At 42.9% G+C, this 19,527-nt stretch overlaps 1 long non-coding RNA gene across 1 annotated transcript in view; it reads left to right on the top strand.

Annotated features, from left to right (window-relative positions):
- Window positions 1–2,942: 2,942 nt before the first annotated feature.
- The window catches only part of LOC122540816 (uncharacterized), a 55,136-nt gene continuing 38,551 nt past the window's right edge, over window positions 2,943–19,527 (top strand). Inside the window, exons 1-2 of the long non-coding RNA XR_015753807.1 lie at window positions 2,943–3,069; window positions 3,941–4,118. This is a non-coding gene — a long non-coding RNA (uncharacterized LOC122540816). The remainder of the gene's footprint in view (window positions 3,070–3,940; window positions 4,119–19,527) is intronic.

The following is a 19,527-nucleotide window of genomic DNA, read 5'->3' as shown; positions in this document are numbered from 1 at the left end:
TGATGCCTATGTAGACTACAGCTCAATCCCAATGTAACCCTTTAAATTTATTTTAATTTTACCCCAACAATTTAAAATACGATGACAATGTTGAAGTAACTCCCCAGAGGTCAGTATCCCGTCACCAAGTCCCCCTTTACTTACACATGAACAGTCCTTGACTATAGCACTGACTCATACAGAGTCAGGTACCAGAATGTTACCCTTTTTATCTATCAGCCAGGGATCCCTGATTGGACCAGACTAACAGCCTCAATCAGGGACCTCACATTCTATGAGGTCCATTTGGCTGACCTCATTACAATCATTCCTAAAGGAACCTGCTCCCATAGAGTACAGCTTCAAGTAACAGGCAACTCCACTGCGTGAGGCATCACCACTAAGTCTGCCACTCTCGTCCCTTTATGTCCATGTACATGTTCACAACTATTGATAGACACTCACTTCCCGGCAACACAGGAACATAGACTGTGTTCAGAATTAGCAATCATATGGCTTGAACTGTCCACTGTGATACACAGCAGGAAATTCAAAGGTTTTATGCCTGACTAATTGTGAGTCAGGGTAACAATATGGGGTGGGAGGACGTGCAGGTGAAGACAGATGACCATAATGTCCACAGGACTAGGGAGGATATAATCAAAGACAAAGCTGCTGGAGACAGCTCCTCCTCTCTTGCACGGGCAATATTGTGATGGTCCATCCATAATTTCCATGCTGACAGTCACATGAGGAATGATTATGTGGATGAAGAACCTTGAACCCACTTCTGTCTCTCTCTCTCTCTCTGTCTGTCTGTCTCTCAGACTCTGTAAGTTCAGTGGATCTCAGGCTATATAGTCCAACTGGACTGTAATCTGGCGTAGTGTGATTTTTAACTTTGTCTGCATGGGTTTCCTCCGGGTGCTCCGGTTTCCTCCCACAATCCAAAAATGTGCAGGTCAGGTGAATTGGCCATGCTAAATTGCCCATAGTGTTAGGTGAAGAGGTAAGTGTAGGGGAATGGGTCTGGGTGGGGTGGACTTGTTGGGCCGAAGGGCTTGTTTCCACACTGTAAGTAATCTAATCTAATCCCATGCTCAACCAGGCTATGATGTTGCTGAGTCAGCACTTACTGTTCTCAGGTCCCTTTCTAGAGCCTCTAGATCTGAGCTCACACTCCCCAGTGCAGTCCCAAGGGAATGCAGTCCATCAGATGAAAGGTTAAACACAGCTGCCCACTCAGGGCCAAAAGATTCTGCGTTCACCCATTAGGAGACAGAGAGATTAATCTGATGTGGAGTCATAGACTCATACAGTGTGGAAACAGACCATTCAGTCTAACCAGTCCATGCTGTCCTTAATCCAAAGCTAAACTAGTCTTACCTGCCTGCGCTTGGTCCATATCCCTCTAAATACTTCCTATCCATGTACTTATCCACTTGCCTTTTAAATGTTGTAACTGCACCTGCATCCACCACATCCCTGGTGGTTCATTCCACACACAGACCTGATCTGCACCTGAAAACCTGCAAGGCTATGGACCAGATGCTGGAAAATAGAATTCAAATAGGCCTGTGCAGACACAATGGGCTGAATGGCCCTTTCCTGCACTGTAACCTTTTTAGTCCGACCAAGGCTGTAATGAGGCCAGGAGCTGAGTGGCCCTGGCAGAACCCAAACTGGGCGCCACTGAACAGATTACTGCTGAGCAGATGCTGATTGATAGCAGTGTTGATGACCTCTGCCCATCACTTTGCTGATGATCGAGAGTAGATAAGGTGAATGGCAGGTGTCTTTTCCCTAGGATGGGGAAATTTCAAGAGTAGGGGCATTATTTTTAAGCTGAGGGGAGAAAGGTTTAAAGACAAGGGACAATACTTTTACACAGAATTGTTCATGTGTGGAATGAGCTTTCAGAGGAATTGGTCGGATGTGGATACAATGTTTAAAAGACATTTAGATAAATTCATGAATAGGAAAGGTTTGGAAGAAAATGAGTCAAGTGTAGGCAGTGAGACTAGTTTAATTTGGCATTACGTTGGGCATAGGCTGGTTGGACCAAAGGGTCTGATTCTGTGCTGTATGACCAATTCTGATTCTAATGGCTTGATTTTCCCACAACCAAACTGACAAAATGGACTGTCCTGTCAATCTCGCTTTGCTTCTTGCGGAAGCTTGCTGAACACAAATTGGTGCATTACCCTGCAACAGTGACCGCCTTTCATAAAACATTATGTTGTCTTGAGAATGTGACTTAAAAGAAGTTCTGGGATTTACATATTAATGAACCGAAACCTGCAACCCATTCTAAAAGATGAAAGACTTAACAGCAATCTAGGTTTGTTCAACATATCACTTTAATTGCATCTTTTGCGATAAATTCTGAGTCTTATGATCCTGTCCCATTAGTTACCTGACGAAGGAGCAGTGCTCTGAAAGCTAGTGCTTCCAAATAAACCCATTGGACTGTAACCTAGTGTAATGTGATTTTTAACCTTTCAAAAAGTAATCCACGGACTGCAGTTTGAGATGAGACAGGGGGAAAATGCCTCTAAGAGGCCGACAAAGTTAAAAATCACACTACGCCAGGTTACAGTCCAGTTGGACTATATAGCCTGGTGTTGTGTGATTTTTAACGTCGTCCACCCCAGTCCAACACCAGCACCTCCACATCTAAGAGGCCGGGCAGGATTTGTGCTGACCTTCCTGCGTGTATGTTGCTTGTTTTTTTTGTTGGCTGAGAGCTAATGCATGCTGCAGGTATGTGTGGCCTCTCGAAGGACTGTCAACACCTTGGAAGCAGGCAGGAAGAATATCCTCCACACCTTCAAATGCTCACCTCCCCCAGCCCACACTGTCCTTGCCTTAGGGAGTGCTCATTTCCTCTTGTGTGTGTGTCACAGCCACCTCTTATTGACAGGTGCTGGCAAATTAGCATTCTGGCAGCAGGTCCTGAAAGCCTCAGCACTCTGTGCCTGGTCTTCTTTCACTTCTGTCTCTCTCTCTCTCTCTCTCTCTGTCTTTCAGACTCTGTAAGTTCAGTGGATCTCAGAGTCCTCTCTGTTCACAAAAACAAAAGAAGAGAAGGTGAGTGACTTATTTCTTGGAAGCCATTTCTCAACGCAAGCAGAGGGGGAAGAAAATTAGTTGGGTCCTGCAGGTCAAAAGGCCATCCTCTTCCCATCAGGAAGCTCTTTCAGCCTCAAGCAACTGTTGTAGCCTTTGCCTGACTGGAGTGTTTGGAAAGGAGTGGTGGGAAGGTGGGAGTGGAGGGGGGGTGGTGGGGGGAGTGGAGAGTGAGGGGGGGTGTTGGGGGAGGCAGGGATACACGAACAAACTTGAATAGAGAGGGAGGGGGAAAAAAAAGCAGCCAAGCCTTTTAAAGCTTTTTGTGCAGAAATGCTTTCACACTTCGCCCTTTCATTGAGCTGATTCTATGAGTATCGGTGAGAAAGTGAACTCGTACACTGAGTGCCCTCTCAATGAGGACCAGATGCAATACATTTGCTTCCCAGGCACCCCAGGCCTCTGACGTTTTCTTTTCCCAGAAAAAAAAATAAAACAGCACCAGTTTAAAAACAAATGCTCATTGAGCGCCAGCTCCTCATGAATAATTTTCCCATGCTAAGATCACAAATTAGAATGAAGCTTTATGCTCACCGTCATGCTTCAGCATAATGTGTCCAATTTCACAGAAATCTGCATCTCCTCTCACCTGTAGGTGTCCATTGTGGGTCAGAGGTTGGGGGTGGGGGGGAGGGTGTGTGGCAAAGTTGTGGGTTTATAATCCTTTGCCAAAATCTTCATCACAAAGTCTAGGCTAATACTCCCAGTGTGGGATATGACTGAGGGGATGAAGTTGGGAAACATTTCCACACAAAAAGAGTTGTAGAAATTTTAATCTCTATCATCAATGACAAACAATGCTTGGCTAACTTTGTACTTTTTAAAATTTTAGGTGCAAGATTGATAAATCATTCGGAAACAAAGTTAACAAGTGATTTTGTGCAAAAAAAGCAGACGTACCAACCACCGTCTCATTGAATGGCAGAGCAGGCTCAAGGGGGGCTGAATGGCCTCCCTTGTTTCTCCGCACAGTCAGAGGTGCTATTGCGATGTTAAACCGAGACTTTCAGGTGGGTGTAAAAGATCCTGTGGCAGTATTTTGAAGAATGGAAGGAGCTATCCCTGGTGCGCTGGTCAATAATAATTCCACAATCAGCACCATCAGAAGTGGCAATCTGGTCATTTATCACATGCGTCTTACTGTGTATCAACCAGCTGCTCCCACCTTTCCTACATCACCACAGTGACCACCTTTCAGATGTAAGTCACTACAATATACATTGGGATGCCCTGAACTTGTGAAAGGTGCTAGATAAGTGCAAGTTGTTCTGTCAAAGCTGCTCCAAATTACAGTCTCGGTCCTTGCGCCTTTGTAAGGCTGATGACAACAGGAAAGGTAAATGTGTTGAAGAAGGGCTGGTTTCACAGTATCTGTGTGGTCCAAGTGACATTCAATGTTGCCTCAGGCTTCAGATTGTTGTTCACTCAAAGTGAGCTGCTTTCTGACAGTACTGGCATACATTTTCTCGTGAGAGTTTTATTTCACCTAACTATACAACACAAGCCCCCCAGCCTTCTGGCTGACTCTTCCTCTTTAGCTACATCAATCAACCTGTTCAATGTTATAACACGCTCTGGAGCATTTGGAACTTGAATGCAGGCCTCTTGGTTCAGAGGTAGGGACATTACCACTGCACCATAAGATCTCTATATGCATCTTAATAATCTATTTTTCTAATCAGCATGCTCAGTGATGTTATTGCACAACTCTGGAGCAGGTGAGACTTGATCCAGGTCTCTTGGTCCAGAGGTAGGGACACAACCACAAAAGCCCTCCATGCATCTTAATATAATTTATTAGTTTTACCACTAATTGCAATACTGTGTTGAACCTTAGGAATAGAGTAAATCCTAGTCACTTACCAAATATTGTCCAAATATGCAGCAGAGTAGGAACCATTTCTTGGCTGACAATGGGCTGTTTGTGGCAGCAGTCCATGTGATGTCAAGGTCAGGTGTGTGGGATTTGGAATAAGGACTTGGGAGAAGGTGCTCAGGCTCTAACTCAATATTGATTCTAGAAGGCTGCAGAGTGCCCGAGTGAGGACTCCAGAACTTCATTGTGAGTTGTACTCCCTAACTCCTTAAAACACCTATTCCTATTGTAAGCTGCACTCGAGTGCTAAGTCATACACAGTTGGCTCGTTTTATATGGTCCCTAAGCAAAAGTCTTAAATTTGACCCAAATAATGAAGAACTAGTACTTATTTTTCCAATCAATTTGTTCAGCAATGTTGTTGCGCTCCTCTGGAGCAGGTGGGTCTTGAACATGGATCTCTCAGACCAGGACTAGAGACACTAACCCGGCACCATATGCATCTCAATGCAATTAGCTAATTAGTTCACAGCAGCTGTGGAACTTATTTCTTTTAACTCTGAGATATTTGGCATGGAATGAACTGAATTAGATACTAACACAGACATTTGCCCTCTCCCCATCTCTCCCTTACTTCTGAGGTCCTGCATATTTGCATACAAATTAATCAATTGGAAAACACAGGTGGTTTATTGACAGTGGTGGTTAATAAATGAAAAGATACCACAGGTGGTTTGGTGATGGGGTAAGGTTGTGTGTAAGAGCACTTCTGGATATAAGAATAACTGACACAGATGTCAGGAGTATGGACAGTCAGGAAAGGACTTACCCCACAAAAGCCATGATACTGCTTGAAATCAAAGACTCCAATGCACCAACTCTTACGCTGAGTCATTTTACCTTTTTCCAGTGTCTGTTGGGCAAGATCAATGTATTTCCCTTTCCCTCACACTCCTCAGTCACTGGACAATATATTGATAGAGACTCATTTGTAAAAATTAATTTGCACAGCATCCTCCAAGAGAAGATGATATGTTGATCCTACAGATCAACCAATATTAAAATTCATCCAATTCAGCGTAGAATGAGATTTGGGAGCGGGAGTGCCTTTGGGTGGGAAGAGTGCAGTGAGGGGGTAAGATAGAACTAAACCTGTACCTGACCCTAGCAATATCTCAAAGACTAGCTAGAGGGGAGAGGCTGAGTACACTGGGGCTATACCCCTGAAGTGTCAGAGGCTGAGGGGTGACCTCATAGAGATTTATAAAATCATGAGGGGCATGGATAAGCTGAATAATCAAAGTCTTTTCCCAGGGGTAGGGGAGTCAAAAACTTGAGGGCTTAGGGTTATGGTGAGAGGAGAAAGTTTTAAAATGGACCTCAGGGGCGACTTTTTCATGCAGAGGGGGGTGACTGTATGGAACGAGCTGCCAGAGAAAGTGGTGGAGGCTGGTACGACAACATTTAAAAGGCATCTGGATGGATATATGAATAGGAAATGTTTCGATGGAAATGGGCCAAATGTTGGCAAATGGGGCAAAATTAATTTAGAATATGGAGTCAGCTTGGAGGAATTGGACTGAAAGGTCTGTTTCTGTGCTGTGCAACTCTGTGACTCTATGACTAGGTTAGTTTTAAATTGCCACTGTGCATTGTTTATGTTACACGGTGACTCAGTGGTTAGCACTGCTGACTCTCAGCACTGGGGACCTGGGTTTGATTCCACCCTCAGATGACTGCCTGTGTGGAAATTACACATTCTCCCCATGTCCATGTGGGCTTCCTTCGGGTGCCCTGTTTTCCACTGACAGTCCAAAGATGTGTAGAAAAGATGGATTGGCCATGCTAAATTGCCCATAGTGTCCAGGGATGTGTAGGCTAAGTGGATTAGCCATAGGAAAGGCCGGGTTACAGGGATAGAATGGGGGTGATGAGTCTGGGTGGGATATTCTTCTGATGGTTGGTTTGTACTCGATAGGCCAAATGGCCTGCTTCCCAACTATAGGGATTCTATGATTGTGTAAAGGTAATGAAATGATGCCTTCACATCTCCACATATACAGCAGGAGCACTTGTTTCAATTCCCTGAATGTTAGAGTTTCTCTGTGTCGAAGAAGGGAATCTTGAACCTGTCAACAGCATCTTACATTTCCACAACTCTTTCAGGTGTGTAATAACAACAAAAAACAACTTGAAATTACGTAGCACCTTTAACGTGGTATAACACCCCATGGTAGATGGGAAGGCACATCTTTTACATTTTCCATTGAGGAGCAGAAGCAACTGATACCAAATCTGAGGGTACATTGAAAATAGATGCATTCAGCATTGGGGAGAGAGCTTAAAGTGAAGGACACTTTGAAAGGAGCAAACCAGGCAGTCAGCTAACAAGGAGTCAAAAGTAATGGTTAAAAATCACACAACACAAGGCTATAGTCCAACAGGTTTAATTGGAAGCACTAGCTTTCGGAGAACTGCTCCTTCATCAGGTGGCTGCACAACTACCTGATGTAGGAGTCATGCTCTGAAAGCTAGTTCTTCCAATTAAACCTGTTGGACTATAAGCTGGTGTTGTGTGATTTTTCACTTTGTACATTTCAGTCCAACACCGGCATCTCCAAATCAAAAGTAATGGTGGAATCCTTCAATGTAAGCGGGAAGGTCACAAAACGCTGTCTAACAGCTTCCCAAATCCAGTAACTGAAACACAGCTGAATTTAAGACCATTAAATGATAGCAAGTAACGGCAATGGAAGTGCAGTGGGACTGGATTGTAGGTGCACTTGACATTCCTTTACTGATATTGCATAGACCTCAGTTTCTTCACTCCAATCCCAGTCAGATGTATTTCCTCAGGATTTTGACATGTCCATGGAAAATGTAGATGTTGGACATTTTATTTAGTGCATTATTGATACCTTAAGCGAGTACTTGAACTTTGTCTTTGGAACGCTTTGCTGTGGGACAGAGTTCTTGTGTATATTTAGGGCTGAGATAGATTCTTGATCAGTGAGGAAATCAAGGGTTATGGGGAAAGGGCAGGAAAGTGAATGTGAGGAATTTCGGATCAGCCATGAATGGAGAAGCAGGCTTGAGGGCTAGATAAGTCTACTTTCCTCTTTATTATGGTCTTGTAGTCGTGTATAGTTCAACCTCCTGACATCACGACATTATTTTCAAGAATGGTCTATTGTGAAATGCTTTACACGTCGATAAAGGGCTCTCTCCTGAACTTGATTGAAAACAAGATTGAAAACTGAAAATAAACATATTTCTTTGTATCTTTAAATTTCTTTTTCTCAGGAACCCAATGTCCCCTGTAGCTGGGAGAAAAGTGGTTAAAATAAATTTCTTTGGTGAGAGACTACACTGTATAAATGCATAAAACTGACGAAAGTTCATTGTTTAAGCACCTGTACTGTTGAATAATTCTCATCCTTTGAAGGCAATTTCCTGTGGATTGTATTTTGTTGTGGGACAGGGCAGTTTATTTGTCCAACGAGGTTAGGTCAATTTGTTATGATTTATCTTTAAGCCAGTTACTAACATTTTCAGTTCAATGTCAAACTGGTTGCTGTTTCCCCTCAGGGATTAGTCAGTAAAGTTTACTGCCCAATGATCTGAAAAGAACAGGACACTCCCAGCTTCGTCCCTTTGCGTTCTCAGTTTAATGATTTTATCTCAAATGCTTGCTTCTGCTGTGTGTGGTTGACTAAGCAGCAAACATTTAGTGGGGTAGGTCTTGACAAGTTATGATGGTGCAGAACAACATGCATTCTTTTCCCATTTCATGGGGTCTAGGTTTTACTGGCTCAGTCAGCATTTGTTACCCATCCTTAATTGTCCATTTACCTGAACAGTTTGCATGGCCATTTCAGAATCAACTATATTACCTGTCAGTCATGTCAGTCAGATTACATGTCAGTCAGATCCAATAACAACAGTGTAATTCCTGCCCTACAATACACCAGTTGATGATACTTTCATAGTCACGGACTAGTTTTAAACTCGAATTTTTTTTAAATTGAATTGAATTCCACCAGCTGTACATGGTAAGATTTGAACCCATGCCCAGAAAGCATTTTCCTGGATCGCTGGATTATTAGGCCCCTGACATTAAGACGCTGCAACACTTGACAACAGCTCATCTCTCTGATTTTGCTTCCATTAAAGTCATTGGGAGAGATGAAAGCAGACAGCGGACTCTATGTCATCTGCTTTGTCTATTGACTAACATCAAAATCCAGCGCTAGGCCCATGTAACTTCCAAAAGAACAAAACGTTTGCTAACATAGCTAATGCTGAATGCTTTTGCCTAAGATGGAAATTGTTTCAACACCAGCATACTTCATTTTAATGACCACCCTCCCATATACACATCCAGTAATGTGCACAATGCACAGTTTAAACCAACCTTCTTCCCTCTTGTTCTTTCATCTCCAGATAATGCTGAGTGATATTGTGGCTTGTTTCCATGGGGAGCAGAACTCCTCCAATACCAAGTGATGCACACTGTGGTGGCTATAGCCCAATGTAAAACAGTAACCGATTAAATTATATGTAGGGGCATGGACCTATGAGATTTGGCTCCAGATGCCAATCAGTGAGAATCCCAGATCTATGACTGAGCAGAGAGATATAGATGTCTGAGTACAGAAACCAATATAATCCAGCGGAGAGGTACAAAGTTAATTTTCAAAAACCTTTGGACAGTGGGCCTCTATCTCAAATGTTCTGAAAGACTTTTGGTGGTATTAGGCAAGAACTTTCGAAAGCTGATTGGAGGCAGATCGCAGGTAAAGGGATGGCTGGAAAATAGGAAGCCTTCAGAAATTAGATAACAAGAATCCAGAGAAACTATATTCCTGTCAGGGTGAAAGGAAAGGCTGGTAGGTACAGGGAATGCTGGATGACTAAAGAAATTGAGGGTTTGGTTAAGAAAAAGAAGGAAGCATATGTCAGGTACAGACAGGATAGATCGAGTAAATCCTTAGAAAGGAAGTAGGAGTATACTTAAGAGGGAAATCAGGAGTGCAAAAAGGGGACATGAGATAGCTTTGGCAAATAGAATTAAGGAGAATCCAAAGGGTTTTTACAAATATATTAAGGATAAACAGGTAACTAGGGAGAGAATAGAACCCCTCAAAGATCAGCAAGGTGGCCTTTGTGTGGAGCTGCTGAAAATGGGGGAGATACTAAATGAGTATTTTGCATCAGTATTTACTGTGGAAAAGGATATGGAAGATATATAGACTGTAGGGAAATAAATGGTGACACCTTGCAAAATGTCCATATTACAGAGGAGGAAGTGCTGGATGTCTTGAAACGGGTAAAGATGGATAAATCCCCAGGACCTGATCAGGTGTATCCTAGAACTCTGGGAAGCAAGAGAAGTGATTGCTGGGCCTCTTGCTGAGATATTTGTATCATCGATAGTCACAGGTGAGGTGCCAGAAGACTGGAGGTTGGCAAACGTGGTGCCACTGTTTAAGAAAGGTGGTAAGGACAAGCCAGGGAACTGTAGACCAGTGAGCCTGACGTCAGTGGTGGGCAAGTTGTTGGAGGGAATCCTGAGGGACAGGATGTATATATATTTGGAAAGGCAAGGACTGATTAGGGATAGTCAACATGGCTTTGTGCATGGGAAATCATGTCTCACAAACTTGATCGAGTTTTTTGAAGAAGTAACAAAGTGGATTGATGAGGGCAGAGCAGTAGATGTGATCTATACGGACTTCAGTAAGGCGTTCGACAAGGTTACCCATGGAAGACTGATTAGCAAGGTTAGATCTCATGGAATACAGGGAGAACTAGTCATTTGGATACAGAACTGGCTCAAAGGTAGAAGACAGAGGGTGATGGTGGAGTGTTGTTTTTCAGAATGGAGGCCTGTGACCAGTGGAGTGCCACAACAATTGGTGCTGGGCCCTCTACTTTTTGTCATTTACATAAATGATTTGGATGCGAGCATAAGAGGTACAGTTAGTAAGTTTGCAGATGACACCAAAATTGGAGGTGTAGTGGACAGCGAAGAGGGTTACTTCAGATTACAACAGGATCTGGACCAGATGGGCCAATGGGCTGAGAAGTGGCAGATGGAGTTTAATTCAGATAAATGTGAAGTGCTGCATTTTTGGAAAGCAAATCTTAGCAGGACTTATACACTTAATGGTAAGGTCCTAGGGTGTGTTGCTGAACAAAGAGACCTTGGAGTGCAGGTGGATAGCTCCTTGAAAGTGGAGTCACGGGTAGATAGGATAGTGAATAAGGCGTTTGGTATGCTTTCCTTTATTGATCAGAATATTGAGTGCAGGAGTTGGGAACTCATGTTGCAGCTATACAGGACTTGAAAGGGTTCAGAAAAGATTTACAAGGATGTTGCCAGGGTTGGAGGTTTTGAGCTATAGGGAGAGGCTGAACAGGCTGAGGCTGTTTTCCCTGGAGCGTTGGAGGCTGAGGGGTGACCTTATAGAGGTTTACAAAATTATGAGGGGCATGGATAGGGTAAATAGGCAAAGATTTTTCCCTGTGGTCGGAGAGTCCAGAACTAGAGGACATAGGTTTAGGGTGAGAGGGGAAACATATAAGAGAGACCTAAGGGGCAACTTTTTCATGCAGAGGGTGGTACGTGTATGGAATGAGCTGCCAGAGGATGTGGTGGAGGCTGGTACAATTGCACCATTGAAGAGGCATTTGGATGGGTATATGAATAGGAAGGGTTTGGAGGGATATGGGCTGGGTGCTAGCAGTTGGGACTAGATTGGGTTGGGATATCTGGTCGGCATGGACGGGTTGGACCAAACGGTTTGTTTTCATGCTGTACATCTCTATGACTCTTTGACAGCGTGTTGGAGGTTGTAACACAATATTCAGCTCACGATATCACATTTCAGGAAAGATGTAAGATCTTCAGAAGAGTGCAAAGCACAGAATAATACCAAAGCTAAAAAGCCTACAAGTGAGGCCAGGTTGAGTTGCCTAGGCATGAATTCCCATGAATTTAGTAAATTACAGGATAATCCAATTGAGATGTTCAAGGTGGTTATAGGAGTGGATAGGGCAGATGGAAAGAATCTATTTCTTATGGTGGGACAGTCTAGAATCACAAGAAATCGGCTCAGAATGAGAACAAGACATTTCAGGGTATTGTCAGAAAGCATTTCTCCATACAAGGGGGATTGTAAAAACCAAAGCATTTCTCTTCCAATGCACTGCTACATCTGAAGGTCAATTGAGAAAGTCAATAATTGATATTACTATATTTCCATTATCTAAGGGTTTTAAGGGTTACAGAATAAGTAGGTGGAATTAAGATAAAGATCAATCATTATCTAGTTTGACAGGGTCAAGGGGTTGAATGGCCTCTTCCTGAGCCTAAGTGACCTGAATTGCAGTGGTACAGTACTGTGTGACTAAATGTGTACTGAGACACCAGCTCAAAGTTCATACAGTGCTGCTTTGAGGGAGGGGGCTATTTCACATGAATATACAGTATTATTGTCACAGTTCAATACTCCTCCAACTAAACTACCCCCCCCCCCGCCTCAAAAGGTAGCACTGCACATTGAACTGGGTATAGCACCTGACAGCTACTGCACGGTGTCTGCCATTTGTCTTACTGAGAAGGTCTGTGTTTGCGTTATAATCTGAAATATGCCCTGTTTTAGAAAAGCTAATGTAGACAATTTGAAGGGAAACAGGTCACACCGCTCCATGATAAACAGCATGCCATTAAAATCTGAGATGTTTTTGGCCCAAGCTGTTAATCACGTGTTAGAGCACAACTGTAACTTGGGTGTGTCTTGCCCTTTTTTTTAAAATCCACCAAAATCAGCGATTCAGGGCAACGGGACTTGTCCCAACACTGTTAGTTTTGGAATTTTGTATTACTGAATAGAATTTGGTTTACCTAAAGTAAAACCATCACACCTGTGTCCATAAAGTTTGTACAGTAATTGAATCCTGTTTACAAAGCAGAATAGCGCAACTCCAATCAATCTGCGTGGACTTTATTGGCACTGTCTCCCAACACAGTACCTCAGGTTGACTCAGTCCTCAAACTTTTATTTATCACAGATGAAGGTGACAGGAGTTTGGCAAAGCCACACATTTTTTTAAAGTGAATCCATTGAGCTGACATTCTCTGTTAGGTTTGCAGTGTGAGTTTACTGAGAAGATTTTCTGCAGGGTTTACGTGAAAGAATTCAGTTGTGATAGTGATTTGGGGTCAACAGAATCCAGCCCAGACAGGTTGTAGATCGATTTCCTTTCTCTGCTGGCTGTGAAGAAACTAAACGAAGCAAGTTTGGAATGGTCTCGAGCTTACAGGTCTTTGCTTACCTCAATAAACCCTGCCTCATGAATGAAAAAGATACTTAACTATTTGTCACCCAGCCTGTTGTGAGGAGCATTAGAGGCGGGAGCAAAAGTAGGCTATCAGACCATAAGGCAATAAGATTTAGGAACAGGATTAGGTCATTCAACCCATCCAGTCTGCTCCACCATTCAATGTGTTTCTCCACCCCATTCTCCTTTCTTCTTCCCATTAACCCTTGATCTCCTTACTGATTACAAAACAATCCAAGTCTGTCTTGAACACAATCAATGACTTGGCCTCCACAGCCCTCTGCAACAAAACAATCCAAGTCTGTCTTGAACACAATCAATGACTTGGCCTCCACAGCCCTAAGTTCCATGGATTCACCACCCTCTGGCTGAAGAAACTCCTTTTCATCTCAGTTCTAAAGGGTCATCCCTTCACACTGAGGCTGTGCCCTCGGGTCCTAGTCTCTCCTACTAGTGGAAACATCTTCTCATGTCTACTCTATCGAGGCTTCTCAGTCTTCTGTAATGTTCAATCTGATTCCCCTGCATCCTTCTAAACTTCATCAAGTACAAACCCAGTGTCCTCAACTGCTCCTCATATGACAAGCCTTTCATCCCCAGGATCATTCTTATGAACCTCATCTGGACCACCTCCAATGCCACACATCCTTCCTAAGATACGGAACCCAAAACTGCTCACAATATTCTAAATGTGGTCTGACTAGAGCTTTATACAGACTCAGCAGTACATCCCAGCTCTTGTATTCTAGACTATTTGAAATGAATGCTAATATTGCATCTGCTCAGTCCCTTTCAGATTTCCAAAGCCTTTCTCCATTTAGAAAAGGTCTCTATTCTTCCTACCAAAGTGAATAATTTCACGCTTGCCCACATTGTATGCCATCTGCCACTTCTTTGCTCACTCTTCTAGCCTATCCAAGTCCTTCTGCAGCCTCTCTCCCTCCTCAACACTATCTGCCCCCTCCACCTATCTTTATGACTTCCGAAAACTTAGCAACAATGCCCTCAGTTCCTTTGTCCAGTTTGTTAATGTATAATGTGAATAGTTGTGGTTCCAATACGGATCCTGCAGAACTCCACTGAGTCATCAACAGCCATCCTGAAAAGTATCCCTTTATCCCCACTCTCTGCCTTTCGCCAGTCAGCCAATCTTCTATCCATGCCAGTACCTTGCCCCTAATACCATGGGCTCTTATCTTATTTAGCAGCCTCCCAGGCACTATCTTGTCAAAGACCTTCTGGAAATCCAAGTAGACTACATCCACTGTCTAACTTGCTTATTATCTCCTCAAATATGCTAACAGATTTGTCTGACATGACTTCCCCTTGACAAGGCCATGCCGACTCAGGCCTATTTTACCATGCACTTCCGAGTACTCTGCAATCCCATCCTTAATAATGAACTCTAAGATCTTAAAAACGACAATCCTATAGACTCACCATCCTTTGGTTTCCTGTCTTCTGCCTCCCTGCTTTCTTAAACAGGGGTGTTCCATTAACCATTTTCCATTCCTCTGGCACACTCCCTGACTCCAGTGATTACTGAAACATCATCACAAATGCCTCCACCATCCCCTTAGCTGCCTCCTTCAGAAAGCTGGTTTAGTCCATCTAGTCAGGATGTTTTATTCACCTTCAGACCTTTCAGCTTCCCAGAACCTTCTGATAGCCATAACAACTCAACTTTGCCTCCTGACTCTTTTGAAGTTCCAGTATCTTCCACCAGTGAAGACTGATGCAAAGTACCTAGTCAGTTCCTCTGCCATTTCTTTGCACCCAGTTTCTACTCCTCCAGCCTCATTTTTCAGTGGCCCAATGTCTATTTTTGCCTCTCTCTTACCTTCTTTATAATTAAAAACATTCTTGTAATCTTCTTTTATATTACTACCCTCTTGCTTACCCTTTTATGTCATTTTCTCCCCCCTTATTGCATTTGCTGTTCTTTCAGCCATCCCTGCTACTCCAGACGATCATGGCTATAATTTTACTTAAATTTCACTTGACCAGTTTACCCCACAATCTATGGTTCCTGCATTTCTACTTGAATGCATTCAACGGCTGGACATCCAAAGCAGTCTGTTTCAGAAAATACCAAAAATTCACAATCCTTTGAAGGAAGAAATTCCTCTTCATTTTAGTTTTAAATGGTTGGTGTCTGTACTGTGAAATTGTGACCATTTGTTCTAGCCTACAAAGTCAAGGAAATCAATTAATATTCCTTGATCAAAGCTGATATAATAGCTCAATCCTAAGACTCCAAATATTTCATAATAAAATCTTGATGTGGAGGTGCCAGTGTTGGACTGGGGTGGACAAAGTTAGAAATCACACAACATCAAGTTATGGGCCAACAGGTTTATTTGGAAGTATAAGCTTTCGGAGTGCTGCTCCTTCATCAGGTAGCTAGTACAACACTTCAAATAAATGTTTGAAATCAAAATACATTACATCCACTGACTTCCCCTTATCTACCCTGTTAGTTACAACAAAAAAAACTCTAAAAGATTTGACAAACATGATTTTCTTTTCTTAAATTCAATTGTAGTTTGATTTTATAAGTGACTCAAGAACATATACAAAATGATAAATTGCTATGTAGTATTTTCCTGAATGTTGATACCAGGTCTGTATTCATTCTTTTATTCTTCAATTTCTTAAATTACATTTTCCAATCTGCAGAGACCATTCTCGATTCTAGATAACTCTGGAGGGTCAAAACCTACAAGGTGCACTGCAACAATTCACCAAAGATCCTCAGACAACATCTTCCAAACCCACAATCACTTCCACCTAGGAGGATAAGGGCAGCAGATTATGTGGGAATACCACCACCTTCATGTTCCCCTCCAGGCCTCTCATCACCCCGACTTGGAAATACATCACCATTCCTTTACTGTCGCTGAATCAAAATCTTGGAATCCCCTCCCTCATGGCATTGTGGGTCAACCCACAGGAGGTGGACTGCAGTGGTTCAGGAAGGCAGCTCACCACCACCTTCTCAACCAGGATTGGGCAATAAATGCTGGCCCAGCCAGTGACACCTACATCCCACAAATGAATAATTAAAAAAAAGTCCACCATCCTTGTTGCTGTCTCATTTATCTCGGATATAAACGATCAGGTTGAGGGAATTTGTCTGCTTTTGGTCAAACTAATTCCTCTGCTTCTTTTTCTTTGCCAATGATTTATTTCAAGTTGCTCATTCTCATCAGACTCCTGGCTCCCTCCTATTTCCAGATTTTTGTATCTTATAAAGATGGATACAAAGCATTAGTTCAAGGTCCCTGTTATTTCCTCTTTCCAGTTATAATTTCCCATGGCTCTGCCTGTAAGGGCTCCATGGTTACTTTTGCTCATCTGTTCATCGTTACATAACTTTGGAAGCTTTCACAGTGTGTTCTTATGTCCCTTGCTACTTTACCATCAAGTTCTTGTCTTCCTTCAATTATCAATTTGATCAACTAAATTCTAAATCCTCATGCTTAGTGCCCCTTCTGGGAAGATTATACACCTCATCCCTTAATCTAACATTATATTTTAATTTCTCTTGTTAACTATAGTTGAACCAGTTTTCGTTGCAAGGTTGCTTTTGTTACTTATATCACAATTAGCAGGATGTTGCGTGAACAAGCTCCTGATATATCCCTTGGTGAAGAGGAACGCAAGAGTAAGCGTCGCTAAAGTTGATGCCATGCCAGAGTGACTCTGTAAGCATGTTTGGGTGATCCTAGGCAGGTTGGCTGGAGGAAACCTGATAAGGGAAGCTCCCTTTTCTTGACCACAGTTGGCAATTGCACGTATGTGAATGCCAGACAGGGAGGATTGGACTCAGTTTTGGTCCCTCATGAAAAAATAACCTCGTGACCTCCCTTAGTTTATTAATAATCTCAGCAAACTACAAGGTTTTATAAACCCAAAGTTGACGTCACCACCAGCCTCCTCCCTCTGCTTTCCCTGAACATCCAGATTTGTCTTATCACTCCTACTCTTTGTACCTCTATTTCACAACCCAAGCACTTGGCCATGCACTAGGGCCTCTCTGTAATACTAAAGCAAAAGACATTGCATCGAAAAACAGCATTTGTCCTTCCTATGTCTCTGGCTAAGTTTGATAGATGATTGTGAAGTTGGATTGTGTTGTAACTACGCAAAGTCTGTTCTGTTTTAAGACGAGTTGTTTGAACACAGGCTGCCGCAGAGGAGGTCAAACCCCGCCTACACAGCAAAGTCTGTCTACATCTGTTTAACTGCAGTGAGAGCTGATGAAATTCAGGCCACCTGTTCCACAGCAGTAAAGCTGACATTGCTTTGGACTGGAATTTTTACCAGCCCTCCTGCCAAGTCAATCACATTTAGGTTCTTCTGTTCACAAGAGGATCTATGTTCCGCTATATTCAGCTGCAAATCCTGATAGAAGAGCCCTGCAGTCAATGATTAGATTCCCTACAGTATGGAAACATGCCCTTTGGCCCAACAAGTCCACACCAACCCTCCAAAGAGTAACCCACCCAGACCCATTCTCCTACCTTATATTTACCCCTGGCTAAAGAACCTAGCACTATGGGCAACTTAGCATGGCCAATTCACCTGAACTGCAGATCTTTGGACTGGAAACCAGAACACCCAGAGCAAACCCAAGTAGACACGGTGATAGTATGTCAACTCCACACAGACAGTCAACCGAGGCTGGAATCAAATCCAGGGCCCTGACACTGTGAGGCAGAAGTGCTAACCACATGCTGCCCTAAATGACAGCTCTTTCCTAATGCACTGTCCAGTCCATCTCTCTACATTGTCTGATCACACAGTTATAAGCTTCCTGACCTGCACTTTGACAGCTAAGGAGAAAGAGTGCAGTAATGTCAGATGAACACTTCCACTTCTAAGTTGCCCGCCAAATCATATGCCATTATAACTTGGACCCTCATTGAGCTCTGTCACTATGGAAACATCTCAAAATCCCCTAGCTGACACCATTCTGGGAGTAGCATCAATAGAAGGGCTGCAATAGCTCAAGGAGAAATTCCATACCTTCTCTGAGTGACAAAGAGTGGTTAATACATTTCTATCCAAAGGCACTGAGTCTTGCTGGGTATGTCATCAGTGCTCTGTAATTAGTTGAGGAATGAATATTGACCTGCTCTCCTTTGAATCATGCTATTGACGTACCCGTGTGAGGCCCAGTGAATGCTTGGTTCAAAATCTCATTGAAAAGTCCCAATCCTCAATGGTACAGCACTGCCCTCAGTGGCACACTTGCAGTGTGGGTCAAGTGTCTCAGTCACTGGAATAACAAGGTCCCTCAGACTTTGTTAGAGCTGCAACCAACACAGAGAATGCTGGAGAACTCAATGAGTCTGGCAGCATCTGTGGAAGAACTGAAGAAGAGATGTACTGGACTCTCTCCACAGATGCAACCAAACCCTGCTGAGTTTCTCCAGCATCCTCTGTGTTTGTTTCAGATTTCCAGCATCTGTAGTACTTGGGTTTTGTTATAGCTGTCACTTGTGCTTTGCACAGGAGAAGCTGTCAGTTTTACTATGAGAACAGAATGGTTAATGTCACATCCAACCCCATGCCACCACCTCATGTCCACTGATCACCAAAATCAGATGTCCACTTGGATAGAGTTGGGAAAAGAAGACCAGGGCACAGTGGGGAAATTTGGGGAGGAGCAGGAGACAATAAATAAATTATTATGGGACTATAACTTGTTAAGATGCAAAGAGCATGAGAAATTCTGGATGTCCAATGTGTATGAGGCTTTTCTGCGTAACACAATATTTGTCAAGTTGCAGAATGTCATAATTATTGTTAGATGCAAGTTGCTGGTCTTTTTTATTCTGGATCCCTTTAGCACTGGGACATCAGTTTTTACATTGAATGCAGGGTATTGCACTGCAGGCAACTATGGATTTTATAATTGGTAAACCCTGATAGATCCATGAATAATGTCACCTTGGAAATTCTTTGAACCCAGATTATGAGAAGGATCCCATGATCAGTAACCACCCTATTCCACCCTGATGTGGTGCACTCTACAATTGGAAATCCATAGAGTCAGAGGTTATGATCAGGCTTGAAGCAAGATTCAGTTGCTCTAATTCTGGGAGAGAGAAATGTGCGAATCCACATTTGAACTTAGGACTGTAGAGAATTGGAAAAATACATTGTGTTTTCTGTCCCATGCCAAATCTAAATTATGTGTCTCACATACCAAGCTAGCTCAGTGCTCTCTAGTGGTTCTTAGTGAATAT

This window comes from Chiloscyllium plagiosum, unplaced genomic scaffold, assembly GCF_037043375.1.
Source record: "Chiloscyllium plagiosum isolate Xiang-an unplaced genomic scaffold, Cpla_swu_hap1 HiC_scaffold_39, whole genome shotgun sequence".
In the NCBI taxonomy this organism is placed as follows: Eukaryota; Metazoa; Chordata; class Chondrichthyes; order Orectolobiformes; family Hemiscylliidae; genus Chiloscyllium; species Chiloscyllium plagiosum.
The sequence above is the reverse complement of the archived record's forward strand: the minus strand, read 5'-3'. Positions and strand labels throughout refer to the sequence as shown.